Here is a 17,540-nt window from a genome sequence, read left to right as displayed (position 1 = left end):
CTGACAGCTCCATCAAACGATGTGTGATTAGTTAATTACCAACTGACAGCGCCATCAAACGATGTGTTATTAGTTAATTACCAACTGACAGCGCCATCAAACGATGTGTTATTAGTTAATTACCAACTGACAGCGCCATCAAACGATGTGTTATTAGTTAATTACCAACTGACAGCTCCATCAAACGATGTGTTATTAGTTAATTACCAACTGACAGCGCCATCAAACGATGTGTTATTAGTTAATTACCAACTGACAGCGCCATCAAACGATGTGTTATTAGTTAATTACCAACTGACAGCTCCATCATACGGTGTTATTAGTTAATTACCAACTGACAGCTCCATCACACGATGTTTTGTTAATTACCAACTGACAGCTCCATGAAACGATGTGTTATTAGTTAATTACCAACTGACAGCGCCATCAAACGATGTGTTATTAGTTAATTACCAACTGACAGCTCCATCACACGATGTTTTGTTAATTACCAACTGACAGCTCCATCAAACGATGTGTTATTAGTTAATTACCAACTGACAGCTCCATCATACGATGTGTTATTAGTTAATTACCAACTGACAGCTCCATCATACGATGTGTTATGAGTTAATTACCAACTGACAGCTCCATCATACCATGTGTTATTAGTTAATTACCAACTGAAAGCTCCAAACGATGTGTTATTAGTTAATTACCAACTGACAGCGCCAAACGATGTGTTCTTAGTTAATTACCAACTGAAAGCTCCAAACGATGTGTTCTTAGTTAATTACCAACTGACAGCGCCAAACGATGTGTTCTTAGTTAATTACCAACTGACAGCTCCAAACGATGTGTTATTAGTTAATTACCAAGTGAAAGCTCCAAACGATGTGTTATTAGTTAATTACCAACTGACAGCTCCAAACGATGTGTTATTAGTTAATTACCAACTGACAGCTCCATCGTACGCTGTTTAATTAATTACCAACTGACAGCTCCATCGTACGCTGTTTAGTTAATTACCAACTGACAGCTCCATCGTACGCTGTGTTATTAGTTAATGACCAACTGACAGCTCCATCATGCGATGTATTAGTTAATGACCGACAGACCGCTCCATCATTCGCTGTTTAGTTAATTACCAACTGACAGCTCCATCGTACGCTGTTTAGTTAATTAACAACTGACAGCTCCATCATACGCTGTGTTATTAGTTAATGACCAACTGACAGCTCCATCATTCGCTGTTTTGTTAATTACCAACTGACAGCTCCGAACGATGTGTTATTAGTTAATTACCAACTGACAGCTCCAAACGATGTGTTATGAGTTAATTACCAACTGACAGCTCCATCATTTAATGTGTTTAGTTAATTACCAAGTGAAAGCTCCAAACGATGTGTTATTAGTTAATTACCAACTGACAGCTCCATCAAACGATGTATTAGTTAATTACCAACTGACAGCTCCAAACGATGTGTTATTAGTTAATTAGGAACTGACAGCTCCATCATCCGCTGTTTAGTTAATTACCAACTGACAGCTCCATCATCCGATGTATTAGTTAATTACCAACTGACAGCTCCAAACGATGTGTTCTTAGTTAATTACCAACTGACAGCTCCAAACGATGTGTTACGAGTTAATTACCAACTGAAAGCTCCATCATACGATGTGTTATTAATTACCAACTGACAGCTCCAAACGATGTGTTATTAGTTAATTACCAACTGATAGCTCCATCATACGATGTGTTTTTAATGACCAACTGACAGCTCCATCAAACGCTGTTTCGTTAATTACCAACTGACAGCTCCATCATCCGATGTGTTATTAGTTAATGACCAACTGACAGCTCCATCATACGCTGTTTAGTTAATTACCAACTGACAGCTCCATCATACGCTGTTTAGTTAATTACCAACTGACAGCTCCATCATACGAAGTGTTATTAGTTAATTAGGAATTGACAGCTCCATCATCCGCTGTTTAGTTAATTACCAACTGACAGCTCCAAACGATGTGTTATTAGTTAATTACCAACTGACAGCTCCATCATCCGATGTGTTATTAGTTAATTACCAACTGACAGCTCCATCAAATGATGTGTTATTAGTTAACTACCAACTGACAGCTCCATCACATAATGTGTTCTGAGTTAATTACCAATTGACAGCTCCAAACGATGTGTTATTAGTTAATTACCAACTGACAGCTCCATCATCCGATGTGTTATTAGTTAATTACCAACTGACAGCTCCATCAAACGATGTGTTATTAGTTAATTACCAACTGACAGCTCCATCATACGATGTGTTCTGAGTTAATTACCAACTGACAGCTCCATCATACGATGTGGTATTAGTTAATTACCAACTGACAGCTCCATCATACGATGTGGTATTAGTTAATTACCAACTGACAGCTCCATCAGACGATGTGTTATTAGTTAATTACCAACTGACAGCTCCATCATACGATGTGTTCTGAGTTAATTACCAACTGACAGCTCCATCATACGATGTGGTATTAGTTAATTACCAACTGACAGCTCCATCATACGATGTGGTATTAGTTAATTACCAACTGACAGCTCCATCATACGATGTGTTATTAGTTAATTACCAACTGACAGCTCCAATCGATGTGTTATTAGTTAATTACCAACTGACAGCTCCATCAAATGATGTGTTATTAGTTAATTACCAACTGCCAGCTCCAAACGATGTGTTATTAGTTAATTACCAACTGCCAGCTCCATCAAACGATGTGTTATTAGTTAATTACCAACTGCCAGCTCCAAACGATGTGTTATTAGTTAATTACCAACTGACAACTCCAAACGATGTATTAGTTAATTACCAACTGACAGCTCCATCATACGCTGTTTAGTTAATTACCAACTGATAGCTCCATTATCCGATGTGTTATTAGTTAATTACCAACTGACAGCTCCATCATCCGCTGTTTAGTTAATTACCAACTGACAGCTCCATCATACGCTGTTTAGTTAATTACCAACTGACAGCTCCATCATACGATGTGTTATTAGTTAATTACCAACTGACAGCTCCATCAAATGATGTGTTATTAGTTAACTACCAACTGACAGCTCCATCACATAATGTGTTCTGAGTTAATTACCAACTGAAAGCTCCTTCATACGCTGTGTTATTAGTTAATTACCAACTGACAGCTCCATCATACGATGTGTTATGAGTTAATTACCAACTGACAGCTCCATCAGACGATGTGTTATTAGTTAATTACCAACTGACAGCTCCATCAAACGATGTGTTATTAGTTAATTACCAACTGACAGCTCCATCATACGATGTGTCATTAGATAATTACCAACTGACAGCTCCATCAAATGATGTGTTATTAGTTAATTACCAACTGACAGCTCCATCAAACGATGTGTTATTAGTTAATTACCAACTGACAGCTCCATCAAACGATGTGTTATTAGTTAATTACCAACTGACAGCTCCACCAAATGATGTGTTATGAGTTAATTACTGACAGCTCCATCACACGGTGTTGTTAGTTAATGACCAACTGACAGCTCCATCATGCGATGCATTAGTTAATTACCAACTGACAGCTCCATCAAACGATGTATTAGTTAATTACCAACTGACAGCTCCATCATACGCTGTTTAGTTAATTACCAACTGATAGCTCCATCATCCGATGTGTTATTAGTTAATTACCAACTGACAGCTCCATCATCCGCTGTTTAGTTAATTACCAACTGATAGCTCCATCATCCGATTTGTTATCAGTTAATTACCATTTGACAGCTCCATCATACGATGTGTTATTAATTAATTACCAACTGACAGCTCCAAACGATGTGTTATTAGTTAATTACCAAGTGAAAGCTCCAAACGATGTGTTATTAGTTAATTACCAACTGACAGCTCCAATCGATGTGTTATGAGTTAATTACCAACTGACAGCTCCATCATACGATGTGTTATGAGTTAATTACCAACTGACAGCTCCATCATACGATGTGTTATGAGTTAATTACCAACTGACAGCTCCATCATACGATGTGTTATTAGTTAATTACCAACTGACAGCTACATCAAATGATGTGTTATTAGTTAATTACCAAGTGAAAGCTCCAAACGATGTGTTATTAGTTAATTACCAACTGACAGCTCCAAACGATGTGTTCTTAGTTAATTACCAACTGACAGCGCCAAACGATGTGTTCTTAGTTAATTACCAACTGACAGCGCCAAACGATGTGTTCTTAGTTAATTACCAACTGACAGCGCCAAACGATGTGTTCTTAGTTAATTACCAACTGACAGCTCCATCAAACGATGTGTTTTTAGTTAATTACCAACTGACAGATTCATCAAACGATGCGTTATTAGTTAATTACCAACTGACAGCTCCATCACACGATGTTTTGTTAATTACCAACTGACAGCTCCATCAAACGATGTGTTATTCGTTAATTACCAACTGACAGCTCCATCATAAGATGTGTTTTTAGTTAATTACCAACTGACAGATTCATCAAACGATGCGTTATTAGTTAATTACCAACTGACAGATTCATCAAACGATGTTTTGTTAGTTAATTACCAACTGACAGCTCCACCAAATGATGTGTTATGAGTTAATTACTAACTGACAGCTCCATCACACGGTGTTATTAGTTAATTACCAACTGACAGCTCCATCAAACGATGTGTTATTAGTTAATTACCAACTGACAGCTCCATCAAACGATGTGTTATTAGTTAATTAACACATCATTTGATGGAGCTGTCAGTTGGTAATTAACTAATAACACATCGTTTGATGGAGCTGTCAGTTGGTAATTAACGAATAACACATCATTTGATGGAGCTGTCAGTTGGTATTCGTTAATTACCAACTGACAGCACCATCAAACGATGTGTTATTAGTTAATTACCAACTGATAGCTCCATCAAACGATGTATTAGTTAATTACCAACTGACAGCTCCATCAAACGATGTGTTGTGAGTTAATGACCAACTGACAGCTCCATCATCCGATGCATTAGTGAATGACCAACTGACAGCTCCATCATCCGATGCATTAGTGAATGACCAACTGACAGCTCCAAACGATGTGTTATTAGTTAATTACCAACTGACAGCTCCATCATACGATGTGTTATTAGTTAATTACCAACTGACAGCTCCATCATTTAATGTGTTTAGTTAATTACCAAGTGAAAGCTCCAAACGATGTGTTATTAGTTAATGACCAACTGACAGCTCCATCAAAAGCTGTTTCGTTAATTACCAACTGACAGCTCCATCATCCAACGTGTTTTTAGTTCATGACCAACAGACAGCTCCATCATGCGATGTATTAGTTAATGACCAACAGACAGCTCCATCATACGAAGTGTTATTAGTTAATTAGGAACTGACAGCTCCAACATACGCTGTTTAGTTAATTACCAACTGACAGCTCCAAACGATGTGTTATTAGTTAATTACCAACTGACAGCTCCATCAGGTGATGTATTAGTTAATTACCAACTGACAGCTCCAAACGATGTGTTACGTGTTAATTACCAACTGACAGCTCCATCATACTACGTGTTATTAGTTAATTACCAACTGACAGCTCCATCATATAATGTGTTCTTAGTTAATTACCAACTGACAGCTCCAAACGATGTGTTATTAGTTAATTACCAACTGACAGCTCCATCATACGATGTGTTATTAGTTAATTACCAACTGACAGCTCCAAACGATGTGTTATTAGTTAATTACCAAGTGAAAGCTCCATCATATAATGTGTTATTAGTTAATTACCAACTGACAGCTCCAAACGATGTGTTATTAGTTAATTACAAAGTGAAAGCTCCATCAAACGATGTGTTATTAGTTAATTACCAACTGACAGCGCCATCAAACGATGTGTTATTAGTTAATGACAAACTGACAGCTCCAATCGATGTGTTATGAGTTAATTACCAACTGACAGCTCCATCATACGATGTGTTATTAGTTAACTACCAACTGACAGCTCCATCACATAATGTGTTCTGAGTTAATTACCAACTGACAGCTCCAAACGATGTGTTATTAGTTAATTACCAACTGAAAGCTCCTTCATACGCTGTGTTATTAGTTAATTACCAACTGACAGCTCCATCATACGATGTGGTATTAGTTAATTACCAACTGACAGCTCCATCAGACGATGTGTTATGAGTTAATTACCAACTGACAGCTCCATCAAACGATGTGTTATTAGTTAATTACCAACTGACAGCTCCAAACGTTGTGGTATTAGTTAATTACCAACTGACAGCTCCATCAGACGATGTGTTATGAGTTAATTACCAACTGACAGCTCCAAACGATGTGTTATTAGTTAATTACCAACTGACAGCTCCATCAAACGATGTGTTATTAGTTAATTACCAACTGACAGCTCCAAACGTTGTGGTATTAGTTAATTACCAACTGACAGCTCCATCAGACGATGTGTTATGAGTTAATTACCAACTGACAGCTCCATCATACGATGTGGTATTAGTTAATTACCAACTGACAGCTCCATCAGACGATGTGTTATGAGTTAATTACCAACTGACAGCTCCAAACGATGTGTTATTAGTTAATTACCAACTGACAGCTCCAAACGTTGTGTTATTAGTTAATTACCAACTGACAGCTCCATCAAACGATGTGTTATTAGTTAATTACCAACTGACAGCTCCAAACGTTGTGGTATTAGTTAATTACCAACTGACAGCTCCATCAGACGATGTGTTATGAGTTAATTACCAACTGACAGCTCCAAACGTTGTGTTATTAGTTAATTACCAACTGACAGCTCCATCAAACGTTGTGTTATTAGTTAATTACCAACTGACAGCTCCATCAAACGATGTGTTATTAGTTAATTACCAACTGACAGCTCCATCATACGTTGTGTTATTAGTTAATTACCAACTGACAGCTCCATCAAATGATGTGTTTAGTTAATTACCAACTGACAGCTCCATCAAACGATGTGTTATTAGTTAATTACCAACTGACAGCTCCATCATTTAATGTGTTTAGTTAATTACCAAGTGAAAGCTCCAAACGATGTGTTATTAATTACCAACTGACAGATCCATCAAACGATGTGTTATTAGTTAATGACCAACTGACAGCTCCATCAAACGCTGTTTCGTTAATTACCAACTGACAGCTCCATCATCCAACGTGTTATTAGTTAATGACCAACTGACAGCTCCATCATGCGATGTATTAGTTAATGACCAACTGACAGCTCCATCATGCGATGTATTAGTTAATGACCAACAGACAGCTCCATCATACGAAGTGTTATTAGTTAATTAGGAACTGACAGCTCCAACATACGCTGTTTAGTTAATTACCAACTGACAGCTCCAAACGATGTGTTATTAGTTAATTACCAACTGACAGCTCCATCATACGATGTATTAGTTAATTACCAACTGACAGCTCCAAACGATGTGTTATGAGTTAATTACCAACTGACAGCTCCATCATACTATGTGTTATTAGTTAATTACCAACTGACAGCGCCAAACGATGTGTTATTAGTTAATTACCAACTGACAGCTCCATCATATAATGTGTTCTTAGTTAATTACCAACTGACAGCTCCAAACGATGTGTTATTAGTTAATTACCAACTGACAGCTCCATCATACGATGTGTTATTAGTTAATTACCAACTGACAGCTCCAAACGATGTGTTATTAGTTAATTACCAAGTGAAAGCTCCATCATATAATGTGTTATGAGTTAATTACCAACTGACAGCTCCAAACGATGTGTTATGAGTTAATTACCAACTGAAAGCTCCTTCATACGCAGTGTTATTAGTTAATTACCAACTGACAGCTCCATCATACGATGTGTTATTAGTTAATTATCAACTGACAGCTCCAAACGATGTGTTATTAGTTAATTACCAACTGAAAGCTCCTGCATACGCTGTGTTATTAGTTAATTACCAACTGACAGCTCCATCAAACGATGTGTTATTAGTTAATTACCAACTGACAGCTCCATCAGACGATGTGTTATTAGTTAATTACCAACTGACAGCTCCAAACGTTGTGGTATTAGTTAATTACCAACTGACAGCTCCATCAGACGATGTGTTATGAGTTAATTACCAACTGACAGCTCCATCAAACGATGTGTTATTAGTTAATTACCAACTGACAGCTCCATCAAACGTTGTGTTATTAGTTAATTACCAACTGACAGCTCCATCAAACGTTGTGTTATTAGTTAATTACCAACTGACAGCTCCATCATACGATGTGTCATTAGTTAATTACCAATTGACAGCTCCATCAAATGATGTGTTATTAGTTAATTACCAACTGACAGCTCCATCATACGATGTGTCATTAGTTAATTACCAACTGACAGCTCCATCAAATGATGTGTTATTAGTTAATTACCAACTGACAGCTCCATCAAATGATGTGTTATTAGTTAATTACCAACTGACAGCTCCATCAAACGATGTGTCATTAGTTAATTACCAACTGACAGCTCCATCAAACGATGTGTTATTAGTTAATTACCAACTGACAGCTCCATCAAATGATGTGTTATTAGTTAATTACCAACTGACAGCTCCATCAAACGATGTGTTATTAGTTAATTACCAACTGACAGCTCCATCAAACGATGTGTTATTAGTTAATTACCAACTGACAGCTCCATCAAACGATGTGTTATTAGTTAATTACCAACTGACAGCTCCATCAAACGATGTGTTATTAGTTAATTACCAACTGACAGCTCCAATCGATGTGTTATTAGTTAATTACCAACTGACAGCTCCAATCGATGTGTTATGTGTTAATTACCAACTGACAGCTCCATCATGCGATGTGTTATTAGTTAATTACCAACTGACAGCTCCAAACGATGTGTTATTATTTAATTATCAACTGACAGCTCCAAACGATGTGTTATTAGTTAATTGCCAACTGACAGCTCCATCATACGCTGTTTAGTTAATTACCAACTGACAACTCCAAACGATGTGTTATTAGTTAATTACCAACTGACAGCTCCATCATGCGATGTGTTATTAGTTAATTACCAACTGACGGCTCCATCATCCGATGTGTTATTAGTTAATTACCAACTGACGGCTCCAAACGATGTGTTATGAGTTAATTACCAACTGACAGCTCCATCATACTATGTGTTATTAGTTAATTACCAAGTGAAAGCTCCATCATACGATGTGTTATGAGTTAATTACCAACTGACAGCTCCAAACGATGTGTTATGAGTTAATTACCAACTGAAAGCTCCTTCATACGCTGTGTTATTAGTTAATTACCAACTGACAGCTCCATCATACGATGTGTTATTAGTTAATTACCAACTGACAGCTCCAAACGATGTGTTATTAGTTAATTGCCAACTGACAGCTCCATCATACGCTGTTTAGTTAATTACCAACTGACAACTCCATCAAACGCTGCGTTATTAGTTAATTACCAACTGACAGCTCCATCATCCGATGTGTTATTAGTTAATTACCAACTGACAGCTCCATCATACGATGTGTTATTAGTTAATTACCAACTGACAGCTCCATCATACTATGTGTTTAGTTAATTACCAACTGACAGCTCCATCATCCGATGTGTTATTAGTTAATTACCAACTGACAGCTCCATCATCCGATGTGTTATTAGTTAATTACCAACTGACAGCTCCAAACGATGTGTTATGAGTTAATTACCAACTGACAGCTCCATCATACTATGTGTTATTAGTTAATTACCAAGTGAAAGCTCCATCATACGATGTGTTATGAGTTAATTACCAACTGACAGCTCCAAACGTTGTGGTATTAGTTAATTACCAACTGACAGCTCCATCAAACGATGTGTTATTAGTTAATTACCAACTGACAGCTCCAAACGTTGTGGTATTAGTTAATTACCAACTGACAGCTCCATCAGACGATGTGTTATGAGTTAATTACCAACTGACAGCTCCATCATACGATGTGGTATTAGTTAATTACCAACTGACAGCTCCATCAGACGATGTGTTATGAGTTAATTACCAACTGACAGCTCCAAACGATGTGTTATTAGTTAATTACCAACTGACAGCTCCAAACGTTGTGTTATTAGTTAATTACCAACTGACAGCTCCATCAAACGATGTGTTATTAGTTAATTACCAACTGACAGCTCCAAACGTTGTGGTATTAGTTAATTACCAACTGACAGCTCCATCAGACGATGTGTTATGAGTTAATTACCAACTGACAGCTCCATCATACGATGTGGTATTAGTTAATTACCAACTGACAGCTCCATCAAACGATGTGTTATTAGTTAATTACCAACTGACAGCTCCATCATACGTTGTGTTATTAGTTAATTACCAACTGACAGCTCCATCAAATGATGTGTTATTAGTTAATTACCAACTGACAGCTCCATCAAACGATGTGTTATTAGTTAATTACCAACTGACAGCTCCATCATTTAATGTGTTTAGTTAATTACCAAGTGAAAGCTCCAAACGATGTGTTATTAGTTAATTACCAACTGACAGATCCATCAAACGATGTGTTATTAGTTAATGACCAACTGACAGCTCCATCAAACGCTGTTTCGTTAATTACCAACTGACAGCTCCATCATCCAACGTGTTATTAGTTAATGACCAACTGACAGCTCCATCATGCGATGTATTAGTTAATGACCAACTGACAGCTCCATCATGCGATGTATTAGTTAATGACCAACAGACAGCTCCATCATACGAAGTGTTATTAGTTAATTAGGAACTGACAGCTCCAACATACGCTGTTTAGTTAATTACCAACTGACAGCTCCAAACGATGTGTTATTAGTTAATTACCAACTGACAGCTCCATCATACGATGCATTAGTTAATTACCAACTGACAGCTCCAAACGATGTGTTATGAGTTAATTACCAACTGACAGCTCCATCATACTATGTGTTATTAGTTAATTACCAACTGACAGCGCCAAACGATGTGTTATTAGTTAATTACCAACTGACAGCTCCATCATATAATGTGTTCTTAGTTAATTACCAACTGACAGCTCCAAACGATGTGTTATTAGTTAATTACCAACTGACAGCTCCATCATACGATGTGTTATTAGTTAATTACCAACTGACAGCTCCATCATACGATGTGTTATTAGTTAATTACCAACTGACAGCTCCAAACAATATGTTATTAGTTAATTACCAACTGACAGCTCCATCATTTGATGTGTTATTAGTTAATTACCAACTGACAGCTCCAAACGATGTGTTATTAGTTAATTACCAACTGACAGATCCATCAAACGATGTGTTATTAGTTAATTACCAACTGACAGCTCCATCATATAATGTGTTCTTAGTTAATTACCAACTGACAGCTCCAAACGATGTGTTATTAGTTAATTACCAACTGACAGCTCCATCATACGATGTGTTATTAGTTAATTAGGAACTGACAGCTCCATCATACGATGTGTTATTAGTTAATTACCAACTGACAGCTCCATCAAACACTGCGTTATTAGTTAATTACCAACTGACAGCTCCATCATCCGATGTGTTATTAGTTAATTACCAACTGACAGCTCCATCAAACGATGTGTTATTAGTTAATTACCAAGTGAAAGCTCCATCAAACGATGTGTTATTAGTTAATTACCAACTGACAGCTCCATCATACGATGTGTTATTAGTTAATTACCAACTGACAGCTCCAAACAATATGTTATTAGTTAATTACCAACTGACAGCTCCATCATTTGATGTGTTATTAGTTAATTGCCAACTGACAGCTCCAAACGATGTGTTATTAGTTAATTACCAACTGACAGATCCATCAAACGATGTGTTATTAGTTAATTACCAACTGACAGCTCCATCATATAATGTGTTCTTAGTTAATTACCAACTGACAGCTCCAAACGATGTGTTATTAGTTAATTACCAACTGACAGCTCCATCATACGATGTGTTATTAGTTAATTAGGAACTGACAGCTCCATCATACGATGTGTTATTAGTTAATTACCAACTGACAGCTCCATCATCCGATGTGTTATTAGTTAATTACCAACTGACAGCTCCATCATACGCTGTTTAGATAATTACCAACTGACAGCTCCATCATCCGATGTATTAGTTAATTACCAACTGACAGCTCCATCAAACGATGTGTTATGAGTTAATTACCAACTGACAGCTCCATCATCCGATGTGTTATTAGTTAATTACTAACTGACAGCTCCATCATACGCTGTTTAGTTAATTACCAACTGACAGCTCCATCATCCGATGTATTAGTTAATTACCAACTGACAGCTCCATCAAACGATGTGTTGTTAGTTAATTACCAACTGACAGCTCCATCATCCGATGTGTTTTTAGTTAATTACCAACTGACAGCTCCATCATCCGATGTGTTATTAGTTAATTACCAACTGACAGCTCCATCATCCGATGTGTTATTAGTTAATTACCAACTGACAGCTCCAAACGATGTGTTATGAGTTAATTACCAAGTGAAAGCTCCATCATGCGATGTGTTATGAGTTAATTACCAACTGACAGCTCCATCATACGATGTGTTATTAGTTAATTACCAACTGACAGCTCCATCATACGCTGTTTAGTTAATTACCAACTGACAGCTCCATCATCCGATGTATTCGTTAATTACCAACTGACAGCTCCATCAAATGATGTGTTATGAGTTAATTACCAACTGACAGCTCCAAACGATGTGTTATGAGTTAATTACCAACTGACAGCTCCATCATACGATGTGTTATTAGTTAATTATCAACTGACAGCTCCATCAAACGATGTGTTATTAGTTAATTACCAACTGACAGCTCCATCATACGCTGTTTAGTTAATTACCAACTGAAAGCTCCATCATCCGATGTGTTATTAGTTGATTACCAACTGACAGCTCCAAACGATGTGTTATTAGTTAATTACCAACTGACAGCTCCAAACGATGTGTTATGAGTTAATTACCAACTGACAGCTCCATCAAACGATGTATGAGTTAATTACCAAGTGAAAGCTCCAAACGATGTGTTATTAGTTAATTACCAACTGACAGCTCCAAACGATGTGTTATTAGTTAATTACCAACTGACAGCTCCATCAAATGATGTGTTATTAGTTAATTACCAACTGACAGCTCCATCATACGATGTGCTATTAGTTAATTAACGACTGAAAGCTCCAAACGATGTGTTATTAGTTAATTACCAACTGACAGCTCCATCATACGATGTGTTATTAGTTAATTACCAACTGACAGCTCCATCAAATGATGTGTTATTAGTTAATTAACGACTGAAAGCTCCAAACGATGTGTTATTAGTTAATTACCAACTGACAGCTCCATCAAACGATGTATTAGTTAATTACCAACTGACAGCTCCATCAAACGATGTATTAGTTAATTACCAACTGACAGCTCCAAACGATGCGTTATTAGTTAATTACCAACTGACAGCTCCATCATGCGATGTGTTATTAGTTAATTACCAACTGACAGCTCCATCAAATGATGTGTTATTAGTTAATTAACGACTGAAAGCTCCAAACGATGTGTTATTAGTTAATTACCAACTGACAGCTCCATCAAACGATGTATTAGTTAATTACCAACTGACAGCTCCATCAAACGATGTATTAGTTAATTACCAACTGACAGCTCCAAACGATGCGTTATTAGTTAATTACCAACTGACAGATTCAAACGATGTGTTATTAGTGCATTACCAACTGACAGCTCCATCATGCAATGTTTTATTAGTTAATTACCAACTGACAGCTCCATCATACGATGTGTTATTAGTTAATTACCAACTGACAGCTCCATCATCTGATGTGTTATTAATTACCAACTGACAGCTCCATCATGCGATGTGTTATTAGTTAATTACCAACTGACAGCTCCATCATCTGATGTGTTATTAATTACCAACTGACAGCTCCATCATGCGATGTGTTATTAGTTAATTACCAACTGACAGCTCCATCATACGATGTGTTATTAGTTAATTACCAACTGACAGCTCCATCATCTGATGTGTTATTAATTACCAACTGACAGCTCCATCATGCGATGTGTTATTAGTTAATTACCAACTGACAGCTCCATCATCTGATGTGTTATTAATTACCAACTGACAGCTCCATCATGCGATGTTTTATTAGCTAATTACCAACTGACAGCTCCATCATGCGATGTGTTATTAGTTAATTACCAACTGACAGCTCCATCAAACGATGTGTTATTAGTTAATTACCAACTGACAGCTCCATCATGCGATGTGTTATTAGTTAATTACCAACTGACAGCTCCATCATACGCTGTTTAGTTAATTACCAACTGACAGCTCCATCATGCGATGTGTTATTATTTGATTACCAACTGACAGCTCCATCATGCAATGTGTTATTAGTTAATTACCAACTGACAGCTCCATCATACGCTGTTTAGTTAATTACCAACTGACAGCTCCATCATACGATGTGTTATTAGTTAATTACCAACTGACAGCTCCATCATACGCTGTTTAGTTAATTACCAACTGACAGCTCCATCATGCAATGTGTTATTAGTTAATTACCAACTGACAGCTCCATCATACGCTGTTTAGTTAATTACCAACTGACAGCTCCATCATACGATGTGTTATTAGTTAATTACCAACTGACAGCTCCATCATGCAATGTGTTATTAGTTAATTACCAACTGACAGCTCCATCATACGCTGTTTAGTTAATTACCAACTGACAGCTCCATCATACGATGTGTTGTTAGTTAATGACCAACTGACAGCTCCATCATACGCTGTTTAGTTAATTACCAACTGACAGCTCCATCATACGATGTGTTATTAGCTAATTACCAACTGACAGCTCCATCATACGCTTCGATATTAGTTAATTACCAACTGACAGCTCCATCATACGCTTCGATATTAGTTAATTACCAACTGACAGCTCCATCATACGCTGTGTTATTAGTTAATTACCGACCGACAGCTCCATCATCCGCTGTTATTAGTTAATTACTGACTGAAGCTCCATTATACACTATTAGCTAATTATTACCGATTGACAACTCTGACACACACCACTGTTAGTTAATTCCTGCTGACTAACTGACTGCCACAGTGTTGGTAGAGTGAACACCTGCAGTCAGCTTCTTCTCTCTGTCAGCGAGTTTGACCTCACCATCACAAAACTTCCAAATTGAAAACAAGATGGATTCACCCTCAATCTAAACATTGGCACATGTTGGACTACGTGGGGCAAAACTCAAGCACCTGCGCTCGACCCACTGCCTTGGAGGTGTTGAATGTTGGTTCCACCGTCCGTTTGTCAGAAGCATTATGTCCTTGAAGATAACACCTAAAGTGCTACGACACAGAGTCAAACCACAAAGGAAGCTTGACGTAACTATCCTGAAAGACTCAGCCAAGAGACAGGAACTGGAACAAAATTTAGCCGTAAAGTTTGTTCGTATCTCAGAAGATAACACAGACATTGAAGATTCTGGGAAGAAGTTAAGGGATCTGAGGTCCTTGGATTTGTCAAACAGAAGCATCAAGATTGGTTTGTCAAGAACGACCAAGATAAAGCCAAGCTCCTAGATGATGTGCACAATACTCTCAGATCCTACATATCCGACAAAAAATAAATCACCAGCAAGAAAAGTCAGATATCGTTAAGCAAAACACAAGCTGCAGGCCAAACTAAGAGAGATGAAGAACAGAATGTGGGAGAACAAGGCTGTGGAGCTTAAGGCAGCTGGCATTAAGCATGACCAGAAGGCTCTCCATCAAAGATCTCTCAATGGCCCCAAAGCCAACGGTACGACGCCCGCCCCCTCAGCAGACGCAATCAATTCCTAACGAACAGGCATGAGATTCTCTTGCGTTGGGCAGAGCACCTTCACTGTCTCCTGAACAAGAATCCACATGTGCCGCGGCGCCACCGAATCACTTCCACAGCATCGCATTCTGGATGAGCTTTCCCTCGATCTATCTGAAGCTGAAGTCACCAACACCATAAAGCAAATGTTTGTGCTCAGGCCCCGGGAGCTGATGGCATTCCACCTGAACTATTCAAGTAGGGAGGAGCTCACCTGGTTAGGAAACTCACTAGCTCCTGCTGCTAGAAAAGATTCACAAGGATGTTGCCTGGTTTGGAGGGCTTGAGTTATAAAGAGAGATTGGATAGGCTGGGTCCGTTTTCCCTGGAGCGAAGGAGGCTGAGAGGGGACATGATAGAGGTATATAAAATTATGAGAGGCATAGATATCCAGAGTCTGTTTCCCATGGTAGGGGTGACTAAAACTAGAGGGCATGAGTTAAGGTGAGAGGGAGGAGGTTTAAAGTGGATCAAAGGGGTAAACTTTTCACACAAAGAATAGTGGGTATCTGGAATGAGCTGCCTGAGGAGGTGGTGGAGGCAGGAACAGCAGCGACATTTAAGAGGCATCTGGACAGGTACTTGAATGAGCAAAGCATAGAGGGATATGGAATTAATGCAGGCAGGTGGGATTAGTATAGATAGGCATTATGGTCGGCATGGACGTGGTGGGCCAAAGGGCCTGTTTCTATGCTGTACAACTATGACTCTATGCTTAATCTGGAACCAGGGCATTGTGCCCCAAGATTACAGGATGCTTCCATAACTCACCTGTACAAACAGAAGGGAAGCAAGTCCATCTGTGACAATCATCACAGTGTTTCACTTCTCTCCACAGCCAGAAGAATTCTTGCAAGGTTTATTTTCAACAGGGCTGTCACTCATCTTACAGACTCGCTGTACCCAGCATCACAGTGTGGCTTTCATACTGGATAAGGAATAGCTGACATGATCTTTGCAGCATGTCAAATTCAAGAAAAGTCCAGCGGACAGAACAAGGACCTCTCCATGGTGTTCGTTGACCTGACCAAGGGCTTCGACACAGTAAACCGTGAAGGCCATGGAAGGTGATATACAAATATGGCTGCCCTGAAACGGTGATCAGGGTTGTCCACTCATTTCATGACAGCATGATGGTCAATGAGATGCAGAATGGTAACTTATCAGATGCCTTTCTCGTCACTAATGGTCCCAAGCAAGGCTGCGTAATGGCTCCTGTTCTGTTTGCCATCTCCTTTTTGGCTATGTTCTTCTATGCACTCAAAGATCTCGACATAGGAGTTCACATTCAGTTCAGGACAGATGGCAACCTCTTAAATCTGCAAAGGCTCACACAGAGATCAAAGAACAGCTACCAAGTGAGCCCTTGTTTGCCGATGACTGTGCTTTCATTGCAAATACTCCAGAGGACATCCAGCTGCTTGTTGAGCACTGTGCCCAAGCCTCAGAATGCTTCAGCCTTATAAGAAGTCTGAAAAAGACAGAGATCTTGTACCAACTTGCCCCTGGTCACAAACTCCAAGACCCCACAGTCACCAGCAACAATACACCCCTCAA

At 38.3% G+C, this 17,540-nt stretch overlaps 1 protein-coding gene across 1 annotated transcript in view; it reads right to left on the bottom strand.

The window, feature by feature from the left end:
- Positions 1-17,540, bottom strand: part of sgsm3 (small G protein signaling modulator 3) — a 291,927-nt gene that overhangs the window by 184,303 nt on the left and 90,084 nt on the right. The window lies entirely within an intron of this gene.

This window comes from Heterodontus francisci, chromosome 41 (assembly GCF_036365525.1).
Source record: "Heterodontus francisci isolate sHetFra1 chromosome 41, sHetFra1.hap1, whole genome shotgun sequence".
NCBI classification, from domain to species: Eukaryota; Metazoa; Chordata; class Chondrichthyes; order Heterodontiformes; family Heterodontidae; genus Heterodontus; species Heterodontus francisci.
This window is presented reverse-complemented; position numbering and strand designations above follow the sequence as displayed.